Source organism: Glycine max, chromosome 13, assembly GCF_000004515.6.
Source record: "Glycine max cultivar Williams 82 chromosome 13, Glycine_max_v4.0, whole genome shotgun sequence".
NCBI classification, from domain to species: domain Eukaryota; kingdom Viridiplantae; phylum Streptophyta; class Magnoliopsida; order Fabales; family Fabaceae; genus Glycine; species Glycine max.
Window position 1 is genome coordinate 12,561,559 of NC_038249.2, and position 13,723 is coordinate 12,575,281.

At 38.7% G+C, this 13,723-nt stretch overlaps 1 non-coding gene across 1 annotated transcript; it reads right to left on the reverse strand.

Annotated features, from left to right (window-relative positions):
- Nucleotides 1-324: 324 nt before the first annotated feature.
- On the reverse strand, nt 325-431 carry LOC112998902 (small nucleolar RNA R71). The gene has a single exon (XR_003264081.1). It is a non-coding gene; the product is annotated as a small nucleolar RNA R71 (small nucleolar RNA).
- Between the last annotated feature and the right edge of the window lie 13,292 nt (nt 432-13,723).

Genomic DNA, 13,723 nt, shown 5'->3' on the forward strand with positions numbered 1-13,723 from the left:
TTCACCTACGAAAGCTTGTGCATCCAATACCCTGATGAGGATGTCCCATATGTTCTTAAAACTGGACTGATTCATTTGCTTCCAAAGTTTCATGGCCTTGCAGGTGAAGACCCGCACAAACATTTGAAGGAATTTCATATTGTCTGCTCCACCATGAAACCCCCAGATGTCCAAGAGGACCACATATTTCTGAAGGCTTTCCCTCATTCTTTAGAGGGAGTGGCAAAGGACTGGATGTATTACCTTGCTCCAAGGTCCATCACGAGCTGGGATGACCTTAAGAGAGTATTCTTAGAAAAAAATTTCCCTGCTTCCAGGACCACAACCATCAAGAAAGATATCTCAGGTATTAGACAACTCAGTGGAGAGAGCCTGTATGAATACTGGGAGAGATTTAAAAAACTATGTGTCAGTTGCCCTCACCATTAGATTTCAGAGCAGCTGCTTATCCAATATTTTTATGAAGGACTCAGTAATATGGAGAGAAGTATGATAGATGCTGCCAGTGGTGGAGCCCTTGGAGACATGACTCCTGCTGAAGCCAGAAATTTAATTGAGAAGATGGCTTCCAACTCCCAGCAGTTTAGCGCCAGAAATGATGCTATAGTCATTAGAGGAGTGCATGAGGTAGCTACAAACTCAGTTGCATCATCTGAAACTAAGAAGCTTGAAGGCAAACTGGACGCATTGGTTAACTTGGTAACCCAGCTGGCCTTGAACCAAAAATTTGTACCTGTCGCAAGGGTCTGTGGTTTGTGCTCCTCTGCTGACCGCCATATAGACCTTTGCCCTTCCATGCAGCAACCTGGAGCAATTGAGCAGCCCGAAGCTTATGCTGCAAATATTTACAATAGACCTCCTCAACCTCAACAGCAAAATCAACCACAGAAGAACAATTATGACCTCTCCAGCAATAGATACCTAATAATTTCTGTGCAGGTGAATCTTCTTCCACTGGTAATTCTGATTTGCAGAAGCAGCACATCCCCCCTCTTCCATTCCCTCCAAGAGCAGTTTCCAACAAAAAAATGGAAGAGGCAGAGAAAGAGATCTTGGAAACATTTAGAAAAGTAGAGGTAAATATACCTCTGCTGGATGCAATTAAGCAAATTCCAAGATATGCTAAATTCTTGAAGGAGTTGTGCACTAATAAGCGGAAGCTTAAAGGAAGTGAATGAATTAGCATGGGCAGAAATGTCTCCGCATTGATTGGTAAATCTGTTCCCCAAATTCCTGAAAAATGTAAAGATCCAAGTACATTGTGCATACCTTGTATTATAGGGAATAGTAAGTTTGACAATGCCATGCTAGATTTAGGAGCTTCTGTTAGTGTTATGCCTCTGTCTATTTTTAATTCTCTATCTCTAGGTCCCTTACAGTCAACTGATGTGGTAATTCATTTAGCTAATAGAAGTGTTGCCTACCTTGTTGGTTTCATAGAAGATGTCTTAGTTAGAGTTGGTGAACTGATTTTTCCTGTTGATTTTTATATTTTGAATATGGAAGATGGATTTTCTCAAGGATCAGTTCCCATCATTCTAGATAGACCCTTTATGAAAACTGCTAGAACTAAGATAAATGTTTATGTAGGCACACTATCCATGGAGTTTGGTGATATAACTGTTCTTTTTAATATTCTGGATGCTATGAAATACCCATATGAAGATCTTTCTGTATTTCGTGCTAAAATAATTGACCATGTTGTTGATGAATACATGACTGATCTTAACTCTACTCTGCATGCCTCTCACTCTTCATGCATTGAGTATGAAATTGTACTTGATCATATGTCTGAATTTGATGCTGAAAGTGAATCTGAAAGTGATATTGATTGCATGTCTGGTGGTGGTGTTTTACCTCTCAAGATTGATCCTACCTCTGACTTTCTTTATGAGGTACAGGCTGAGAAACCATCTCCTTCTACCACTATCCAGCCGACCACACCAGAATTGAAGCCTCTGCCATCAAATTTAAAATATGCTTACTTGGATGATAGCAAAAGTTTTCCAGTGATTATATCTGCCTCCCTTGCTGATGAGCAAGAGGAGAAGTTGTTGTCTGTTCTCAAGAAGCATAAGAAGGCTATAGGCTGGACCCTGGGGGACATTTCTGGCATTAGCCCATCCACATGTATACATCGAATAAATTTAGAGGATAGAGCTAAACCAGTAAGACAGGCACAGAGAAGACTCAACCCGGAGATTCTTGATGTAGTGAAGAAGGAGATAACCAAGCTTTTGCAAGCTGGAATCATTTATCCTATCTCTGACAGCCAATGGGTGAGTCCCGTCCAGGTAGTCCCGAAGAAGACCGGCCTCACAGTGATCAAAAATGAGAAAGAGGAGCTGATTCCTACTCGGGTGCAGAACAGTTGGAGAGTCTACATTGACTATAGGAGGCTGAACCAAGTTACCAAAAAGGACCATTTTCCCCTGCCATTCATTGACCAAATGCTTGAACGCCTGGCAGGTAAATCTCACCATTGTTTCCTTGATGGTTTTCCTGGTTATATGCAAATTACTATTGCTCCTGAGGATCAGGAAAAGACCACATTCACCTGCCCCTTCGGCACTTTTGCCTATAGGAGGATGCCTTTCGGCCTGTGCAATGCCCCTGGTACCTTCCAGCGGTGCATGATTAGTATTTTCAGTGATTTCTTAGAAAATTGCATAGTGTGTTTATGGATGATTTCACTGTATATGGATCCTCTTTTGATGGTTGTTTGGATAGTTTGGAAAAAGTTTTGAATAGATGCATTGAAACTAACCTTGTTCTAAATTTTGAAAAATGTCATTTTATGGTTGAGCAAGGTATAGTTTTAGGCCACATTATTTCCAATAAGGGTATTGAAGTAGATCCTACAAAAATTTCTGTTATTTCACAATTGCCTTACCCCTCTTGTGTGCGAGAGGTGCGATCTTTTCTTGGTCATGCAGGATTCTACAGGCGCTTTATAAGGGATTTTAGCAAAGTAGCCCTTCCACTGTCCAACTTGTTGCAAAAGGAGGTGGAGTTTGACTTTAATGACAGATGCAAATAGGCTTTTGATTGCCTCAAAAGAGCGCTGACTACCACCCCCATCATCCAGGCACCCGATTGGACATCCCCTTTTGAGCTTATGTGTGATGCATCAAATTATGCATTGGGGGTTGTCCTTGCTCAGAAAATTGATAAATTGCCCAGGGTGATATACTATGCTTCTAGGACTTTAGATGCTGCCCAAGCGAATTATACTACTACTGAGAAAGAGCTTCTAGCCATAGTTTTTGCCCTTGAAAAATTTCGATCTTATTTGCTTGGTACCCGCATTATTGTTTATACTGACCATGCAGCTCTAAAGTACTTGTTGAAGAAGGCTGATTCTAAGCCTAGGTTGATCCGATGGATGCTCTGGCTCCAAGAGTTTGACTTGGAGATCTGTGATAGGAGTGGAGCACAAAATTTAGTTGTTGATCATTTGAGTCGGATCGAACGTGTAAGGGATGCGGATTCACCTATTCGGGATGATTTCCCGGATGATCATTTGTATATACTGTATAGTATTTCTGACTCTCTTTCTACTCCCTGGTTTGCTAACATAGTCAATTATTTGGTTGCTTCTGTTTTTCCTCCCTTAGCATCTAAGGCCCAAAAAGATAAAATTAAAAGTGATGCTAAGCATTTTATTTGGGATGACCCCTACTTGTGGAAATTGCGCAGTGATCAGGTAATTAGATGGTGCATTCCAGATCATGAGACTGACTCAGTCCTGCAGTTCTGTCATTCTTCCGCACCGGGAGGTCATCTGGGTGTTCAAAGGACAGCTCGCAAATTGCTTGATTGTGGCTTTTATTGGCCCACCATGTTTAAAGATGCGTGGAAGATCTGCAGCACTTGTGAGCAGTGTCAGAGAGCATGAAATACACTTACATGGCGACAACAAATGCCTCAGCAACCTAAGCTATTCTGTGAGGTGTTTGATGTCTGGGGTATAGATTTCATGGGCCCTTTTCCTGTCTCTTTTGGTTATGTTTACATTCTCCTTGCAGTTGACTATGTTTCAAAATGGGTGGAAGCCAAACCCACTAGAACTAATGATGCTAAAGTTGTTGCAGATTTTGTCAGGTCTAATCTGTTTTGCAGGTTTGGAGTACCTAAAGCAATTGTTAGTGATCAAGGAACCCATTTTTGCAACAGAACAATGCATACCTTGCTTAAAAAGTACGGGGTGGTACACAGGGTATCCACACCATACCACCCCCAGACCAATGGATAGGAAGAAATTTCTAACAGGGAGATCAAGAGAATTTTAGAGAAGATTGTGCAGCCATGCAGGAAAGATTGGAGTACCAAGTTTGATGATGCTCTCTGGGCACATCGGACTGCCTACAAAACATCCATAGGAATTTCTCCTTATCGGGTTGTCTTTGGAAAGGCATGTCATCTTCCAATGGAAATTGAGCACAAAGCATACTGGGCAGTGAAGACTTGCAACTTCTCTATGGATTAAGCTGGTGAGGAAAGAAAGTTGCAACTGAGTGAGTTAGATGAAATTCGCCTAGAAGCCTACGAGAATGCCAAGTTCTACAAAGAAAAGACCAAGAAGTTCCATGATAGCATGATAGTTAAGAAGGACTTCATGGTTGGGCAAAAAGTGTTATTGTATAATTCTAGGCTTGGACTCATGAGTGGTAAGTTGAGGTCTAAGTGGATTGGTCCTTTTGTTGTTACTAATGTTTTTCCTTATAGTACAGTTGAGATCAAAAGCGACTCCACAAACAAGAGCTTCAAGGTCAACGGACATCAACTTAAGCCATTCCTCACGAACCCTTCTTTAGTGGATGTAGTGGTGGAAGAGACTTCCTTACTCCACCCTACTCTTCCTCCACCATGACTTAGGGAGTTCTTCTCTTCCTATCTCCTTCTTTGCTTTTATTACACTTGTCCGATTCTATTTGATGATTTAATTTTTTTTAATCTCTTAATTGTGCTACATTGAGGACAATGTGTTGTTTAAGTATGGGGGGGAGTGTTCTTTGGTTTTGCTAGTTTTGTTGGTTTTGTTAATTTGTCAGTTATGTTAATTTGTTAATGTTGTTAGTTTCGTCGGATTTTTAGTTTAATATTTTGGGTAAATTCTGTGCGCATGTACGACTTTGCATGTTTTTCTTTGAATTATAGGATATGTTCAAGAAATGGGTAATTGTTTTGAAAATAAAAGTTTTTGACATTTTGTGACTTGAAATCTTTGATTCTCCTCTACATGTCATGATAGTTTTGAAAGCTCAATTTGAAAGTGATGAGTTTACCTTTGTGAGAATTTGAGCCATCCATCATCATAATCATTTGGTGTGTTTTGCCCCATTGATTGCTTGCACAATACCCTTGGCTTGATTCTTGTTGATGCTTCCTAATTCACATGCATATTTGGAAATGATTGAGGCAATTTTGTTCTTATAAGCTTCTAGCCAAATGGACTTACCTTGACTTAATTCCTTTGATAGCCCTTTTGAGCCTTGTTTCCCTTTCCTTGCTTTGAAGCTCACTACAAGCCTTAAGTGAAAAACCATGATATCACCATATCCTTAAGGAATTTTGGAGCTTTGGAATTGTTTTGGGAATAAGTGTGGGGGTTTTTTTTTTCATTGGATAACATGTTTTGTTGGCCATGCTTCATGATATATTTTGAGCCATACTTGATGTACATTGCATATTGGTTAAATGTTGGACATGCTGAATATGATGCTGTTTCTCAAAAGGCTACAGAGCAAAAAAAAATCGAAAAAGAAAAAGAAAAGCAGTAAAGTTGAGTGAATAAGATCTTAAATGACAAAAGAATGATGAGACTCTTGGTTCTACTCTTTATGTTTAAATATTATCTTTACTTCTTTTTATTCTCTTATGTTTTCTTAATATGCACTTATTCCCCATTGCTCCTATATTCCTTTGGGATTCAGCCACTTATTCCATATTTTTCCATACCTTGTCCTTGGCCCCATTACAACCTTAAAAGACCTTTTGATCCTCATGTGCTTGGGTTTATGGGTTGATTGTCAATTTTAGAATCTTGCCAAGTTTATGTGGTGTTTGTTTTCATGGGTGCTTTGAGGGTAAATAGTAGCCTAAACACTTGAGAGATAGAGTGTATATCTTGTGAGGCTTTATCACTTTTCATTCTTGAGTTGATTAACTATTTTGCCATGATGGGGTTGCTTGGATGATTTTCATGAATGTCTTGACTTTTCGGATCTCCTTATGTTAGATGTTACCCATTCCTTTCATTCCTTGATGTTCATTGAGAAATATGTGAATGTTTTCGTTTGTCTCTCTTTGATATCCTTGGATTTTGTTCTTTGTTTCATTTTGCCCAGGAGTGCAAAAGGCTAAGTATGGGGGGTTTTGATGTGCCATCATTTTCTTCTATTTTCTAAACCCTTTTTACACCATTTTAATTACTGATTGGTCTTAATTGTCAATTAATTAGGCAGTTTTATTATTTGGGCTCATTTAGCTAATTTGATGTTTTTAATCTAATTTCAGGAATTAATGAAACATTGGGCTTAATCCGGATTTTGGTTGTGGACTTGAAGAGGGCAAATAAAGCAGCGCTTACCTTAGTTAATTTCTAATTAGGAAATTTCGCAATTTTATTTTATGTGGTTCAGTGTTTATTTCGTTTTGGGCCAGAGTATTGTAATAGGGCCCAGTGACTTTGAGTGACTCCTTTTAAATAGCAGCCTTGGGATTTGTGCAAGGCATTCTGTTAGACTATTATTCAGAGCTTAGGGTTTATGGTTTTGAAGTTTTTCTGTTCTAATGCTACTGTTTCGTTCTTAATGCAATTTTCCATTTCCTGCTTCTAATTACAATTTCGTTCTTGTTTCTTCTTCTACTTTCATTTACGTTTCTATTTTCATTTTCGTTTCTGTCTCATTTACATTTCTGTTTATTTACATTTCTGCTTCATGTTTCATTTACGTTTTCTGTTTGAATCTATGGAAGGCTAATTATTCTGGTGTTGTTTCCTTCCGAGGAAGAAGCCCAACTCTCTTTGAGGTTTCGTTTATAATGTGGTTCCCTGGCCGTTTTCCCTTCACCAGTTAACCCAAATTCGTGAACATTAATCAGTGCACGCTTCGTGTTCGATTAATTGCCTCTGAGCCTAACTTGCGTTCATGCTTGATGGACGAAGGGCTAACTGGTGTATGTGGTGCCTAATCACGTATTGACAACCCTAGGTTGATTTTCGCTTAGTAAATTGAAATAGGGTTGGATTAAGTGGTTAACTGTTAGGGACGAATTCTCCATAACCCAGGATAAGAGAATGGCTTCTAAATCAGAGAAAACAACCCATTTTTAATATTATTAGTTTCGTATTCCAATTTACTTGTTCTTCTCCTTAAATCACAAAACAAACAAACCCCCCCAATCGTTACTGTTACTACAAATATATTATGAACAATTGGTTTATCATTGCTCGTTGGGAAACGACCTAGGATCACTTCCTAGTTACTGCATTTTCATGTTTATTTGCTTAGGGTACGGCCTCGATCAAGTACCCATGGTCTTCCATGTGCATGTGAGTAGTTTAAATATGTTGTTAGCTCCATACCACTCAAGACAATCCACATTTTTTGGCAGAGACTTAGTTTTTCAGATTCAGGGTTATGTGAGACACAGGTGACCATAACTGAGGAAATGGAAACCACATCGAAACGCTTTGAGCAGCTCAATATTTGTGGTAAAGTACATTTTAAGTCAAAGTTGCGAGAAATTGCTTATCTTGATATGAACTCCATGTGTCCTTCTCCAGAAAAGGTGAAGACCAAGGGTGCTCCAAAAAAACCACTGACCAAACAAGAAAAGTCAACAAAACGCGATCGGTCCTATTGGGAGTATGTTGATGCGTTACACTCTGTGCAAAATAGTAATTCGTCAGTGAAACGTAGTGCATCATCATCTGAGGACCCAATACAGAGATGGTGATGCAATCCTACCCCGCAAGGGCATTGGATAGAAGACTCCAAGTAGATTGGGCCAGAGATCCAACGGAAGGTCCTAGGGTTCTCATGAGCCTTAGGGTAGATTTTGAGCCCGTGGGCTAAGTATGAGCCCGCTTATCTTTGTAATTATTAGAATAGGTTTTTTCCTTCGTTTAGGCCTTGTATTTTGGCCATTCTAGTAGTATAGGGTTTTAGCCTTGTATTTCGAGGCAATTTGAGAAGTCTTTGTAGTAGGGACTTTTTTTGTATTTTCATGTATTTTGTCATGGGGGTGAGCTTAGCTATTATATGGGGTGTGTAGCTAAGTTCTAGCTTCTCATCTCAAGGATGTGAGCTTAGCTATTAGAGATGTGTGTGTAGCTAAGCTCTAGCTTCTTTAGGAATCTTTTCAAGGAAGCTTCTCAAGGAGGTGAGCTTAGTTATTAGAGGGGTGTGCGTAGCTAAGCTCTAGCTTCTCAAGGAAGTTTTCTCAAAGAAGCTTCTCAAGGAAGTTTTCTCAAGAAAGCTTCTCAAGGAAGCTACCTAGTCTATAAATAGAAACATGTGTAACACTTGTTGTAACTTTGATGAATGAGAGTCTTGTGAGACACAACTCAAAGTTCAACTTCTCTCCCTTTTTTTCCCTTCAATTTTGTGTTCCCCCCTCTCTCTTTCTTTCCCTCTTTCTTTTCTTCCATTAAAGCATCCTCTCCAAGCTTCTTATCCAAGGCTCATCTTGGTGGTGAATCTCCTTCTTCCATGGCTTATTCCCTAGTAGATGGCGCCTCCTCTCACCTCTTCTCCTTTGTCTTCCGCTGCATCTCCATGGTGGAAAATCACCATTAAAGGACCTCATTGAAGCTCAAAGATCCAGCCTCCATAGAAGCCCCACAAGCAAGCTTCCATCAGATGGAATGTTCCAATGTTGAATCAATTTCATCCTTGCATCCAGGATTCTATTGAAAACATTATTGATGCGAAGCGGATGGTAATTGTGGTTATTGGGCAATAGCTGCATTATTGGGTATGGGTGAAGAATCATGGTCATTGGTGCACAACCATCTGCATAAAGAATTGACAAGCTGGTCCGAAGAGTATATCAACCTGGTTGGTGGCATAAAGAGATTTGAGGAATTAAAGTCGTTCCCTACTTGTTGACGGATTATCTATGGTGCGTAATTTTATTATGTCATTTTTTTTTTAAAATAAGATTTTAAGTAACCATTATTTGTTGTCTGTTACATGTTGGTTACCATGGACAAGTCGATGAATATTACAAATATGAGATATGTCATTATTTCACGATACAACGTGATCGTTGTTTCTCTTTCACGACAATAAAGCATGACATTTTTTCCTCTTAGAAGCCAACCGCCACCAGATTCTTCTGTGCATCGCATAATATGCATTGGTCATGTATATGGAAATCATTTTGTACAGGTAATTGCATAATTATGACGTTAGTATAACTGCATTCACTATAGTTGGGTATCTTACGTTCAATTTGTTTGTCGTTATCTAACAAGTTTTGTTACGATACCATTATCCTTTACCATCAGTGGCGTTGTTGTGGAGTACACATTGTCATTCTCAGGAAAAGCAGTGGCCTACTTCGTACATAGGCAGAATGTAGCGTTACACAACTTTGTCTAGACTGAAAACCGAATTTGTTAATTTTGGTGAATCATGAACATAAAATGTTATTACCATTGACATTTGTGTAAATTATTATTTTGTTGACATTCGGAATTTTGCTTTCAATCATTATTTTTAAAAGTCAGAAAATAATTAAAAGCTTTGAAAATAATAATCATATGGTTTCATTCGCTAATGGACACGGATTCAAACATTACATTAACTTCAACATAGTCAAAACAATAAAAAATTGCATGAAAAACTACTATTAACTAATACTAATTTTGCATTGAATCATGTTCCGACCGAGACACGTTATCTTCCATTTCCATTACCTGTTTACTAAAAACAACTAAAATTTCTATTGGCCCAAATTGTTTCCAGTAGTTAGACTGTACTAAGACCTTTAGCATGTCATCGTCAGTTTTCAGCTCAATAATTTCAAATTTGATAACTTTGTCTGAATACTCATAATGACCTGGTTGTCGAAAAAACAATCGTCTTACCATTTATGATTCATGAATACCATAAGGGGGATTCCCTTGAGGTGCAACTTGCTTGATCAAATCCTTCAGTTCATCGATGGTACATCCGGAAGGAATGTCAAAATTTTTTGGATTTTTTCCCGCGAATGAGTAACCGACAAAGTCGTGTTGGCGTGGCATGTTCCACTTCCCGTTATAATATAGCAGGGCATCATGAGTAGGGGTCATAGTGGCTTGAAGTAAGTTTAATATAGCATTCAGTGTTCTACCGATGATGCATAATAACTCAATCAGGCCAACACAAGAGAATTGATGATTACACATTACCATTGTGTTAACATCATCATCATTTTTCAATTGCATAAATTGAAAGCAAAATTGGTTATGTGCATCTGTGAATGGCTGCCAGTAGTAAATTTCATCCAAATATTGTTTGTCGGTTAGCTGAAGGGTATTGTGCATTCTGCTTTTTAGCGTTTGAAAACCACAAGCGTTAGGTACTCGAATGGGTATTGGAGTGGAACTTTGGAAATAAACATTAATTTCGTTGTGAATAATCGATCCATTCGGAAAAATAAAAGCCAATTTGGAGTTCATAATCGTCAGACTGCTTGTTTCTCCCAAAAATGCCATAGTTTGTTGTAAAATTTGGTTTGTCAAGTTGGTTTGGGAGAGAATGTGATTAGAACATGAGGTTTAGGTCATGCTTTAGATAGGGTTATAAGCAGAGGTAGACAGGATGAGCATGATGCAGTCGATGTTCCCCAGAGGCGTAAACAAACAGATAAAAGTTACATCAAAAACAAAAAAAACAATGTTGCATTCAGTCGTTTAGCGACATGGCATCCACATCGTCTTCGAATTCCATACCATGTTTAGTAAAAACAGCTAAAATTTCTATTGGCCCATATTTTTTCCAGTAGTTAGACTGTACTAACACCTTCAGCACTTCATCGTTGGTTTTCAGCTCATTAATTTCATATTTTATAACTTTATCTGAATACTCAAAACGTCCTGGTTGTCAAAAAAACAATCGTCTTACCACTTGTGAATCGTGAATTCCATGAGAGGGAATCCCTTTAAGTGCAACTTGCTTTATCAAATCCTTCAGTTCGTCGAGGGTACATCCTAAAGGAATTTCAAATTTCTTTGGATTTTTTCCTGTGAACGCGCATCCTACAAATTTGTTCTGGGGTGGCATGTTCCATCTCCTGTTGTAATACAACAGCGCGTCATGAGTAGGGGTCGTAGTGCGTTCAAGTAAGTTTATTACTCCATCTGGTGTTCTTCCAACAGTGCATAATAACTCAATCGGACCAACACACGAAAATTGATCATTACACATTAACATTGTGTTGACATCGTCATCATTTCTCAATTGCATACATTGAAAGCGAATTTGGTTACCTGTATGGGTGAATGGCTGGCGGTAGTGAATTTCATCCAAAAATTGTCTGTTGGTTAGCTGAAGGGTGTTGTGTATTATGGTTTTTAGGCTTGCAAAATCACAGCTGTTTGGTACTCGAATGGGCACCGGAGTGGAAGTTTGGAAGTAAACCCCACTATCATTGTGAATAATCGATTCATTTGGAAAAATGAAACCCAACCTTGAGTTGACAATCGTCTGACTGCTAGTTTCTCCTAAAAATGTCATACTTTGTGTATCAATTGGGAGAGCACGTGAAAGCAAGATAATGTGTGATTTATTAGCATTTGCCGTGTCTCATATATATACATGGTTCTCACCGACATATTGCTTCACTTTGTTTTACAAAAGAACACGCGTGAACATGTTTCGTGTTTATGTTTCGTACTAAGTCAATGTCATGTCACGCTCAAACTTTAATACGCATGCATATCATTATGTGTTGTCAATTATGACAACGATGTATCGTACATGCATAATTGATTTTGGTTGCACCAACTAATTTTTTTCTTAATGCAACGAGTACTTAATAATTATCCTTTAATGGCTTACAACAAATTATATCGCATAGTGAATACAATTAGACAAACAATGCATGTTCAATCTTCATTTAGGTCGACATAGTCTCTTTTGAATGACATCAAGCTTGTGTACTGCTGCATTCTACTAATATATGGAGTTGGCCACTGCTTTGCCTGAGAATAACAATTGGTTGACCACAACAACGCTAGAGGCGGTAAAGGACAACGGTCTTTCAAAAAAACATGTTGTGTGTGAACAAACATTATTAACTCAAATGAACTAGGGAAGTGATTGCATAATTCTCAGACTAACTACCTTCAATGTACCTGAACAAAATGATTTCCAAACATTTGACCGACACATATCATGCGGTGCACAGAAGAATCGGGTGGTGGTTGACTTCTAAGAGGAAAAAATGTCATGCTTTGTTTTCGAGACAACGACACAAAGATTACGTTATACTGTGATGCAATGACATATCACATCTCTATTATATCCATCCACTTGTCCACACTAACCTGAATCAAGCAAACAGACACATCTAAGTTATTTAAAGTTTGTTCTTAAAAAAAATAACCTAAAAACATACCTTGGAAAACCCATCAACAAGTAGGGACAACCTTAATTTTTCAAATCTCTATGTGCCACCGAAGAGGTTGGTGTAGTCATGCGACCATCTGCCAAGTTCTTTAATCAATTCATTGCGCACCAATAGCCAAGAATCTCCCCCCATACCTAATAAACCAGCAATGGACCGATATCCACAGTTACCGTCCGCTTTCACATCCACAACATTGTGAATGAAATCCTGTATAAATGGCACAAATTGATCCAACATCGGGATGATCCTTGTTGGCTTCGGCGGTTCAGAACATGATGCACTATGTTTCACTGAAGAGTTGCTGCTTTGAACAGAATGAAAAACATCAACATACTCCCAGTAAGACGGATCACGCTTTGTGGATCTTTGACTTCTTTTCATCGGTTTCTTTGGTGCACTTTTAGTGTTGACCTTTAACGGAGGAGGGCACATAGAGTTATGATCAGGGTATGCAATATCTCGAAGTTTACTCTTGAGAGTTAGTTTGCCACACACATCAAGTTCCTCAAATCTTTTAGATATGGTCTCAATCTCTTCCTTGATGCTGACTTCGGTCTCACATAACCCTTGGTCTGAAAAGCAAAGTCTCCTCCAGAACATATGGACTGAATCCAATGGGATGCTTCCAGCAGTATACCTAGAAAGCTCACATGCACAAGGAAGACCGAGCGTGCTTCTCATCACACTACCACCAGAAGAGGGATCGTTGCCGAGATAACGTAGACACTCAACCTCGCCAGCAATCTCATTTAAAGCATTCCTTGAAACCATTCCAACAAGCCTCTTGTATAAGGTTTTTTTAAATACATGTCCAGTCACATGCGTACTAGTTTCAAAGGATGTTTTAATTTCAACGTGTTGTAGCGTGATCATGTTGTTCATGGCATCCCAAACACTACACAGGTCTCCAAGGCTATTTTGTAACTCTTTTTAGAGCCCAATGAGCTGACTCAACCCTACATTTAAAATACACAACAAACATAAAAAATATACAACAGTTAAATACCATTTATTAATAATCCTTACTTGAAAAAAATAAGATTTTAATACCTGTTTGTTGTTGTGTTGCCTAGGTGCATGACCTTATTCGTCC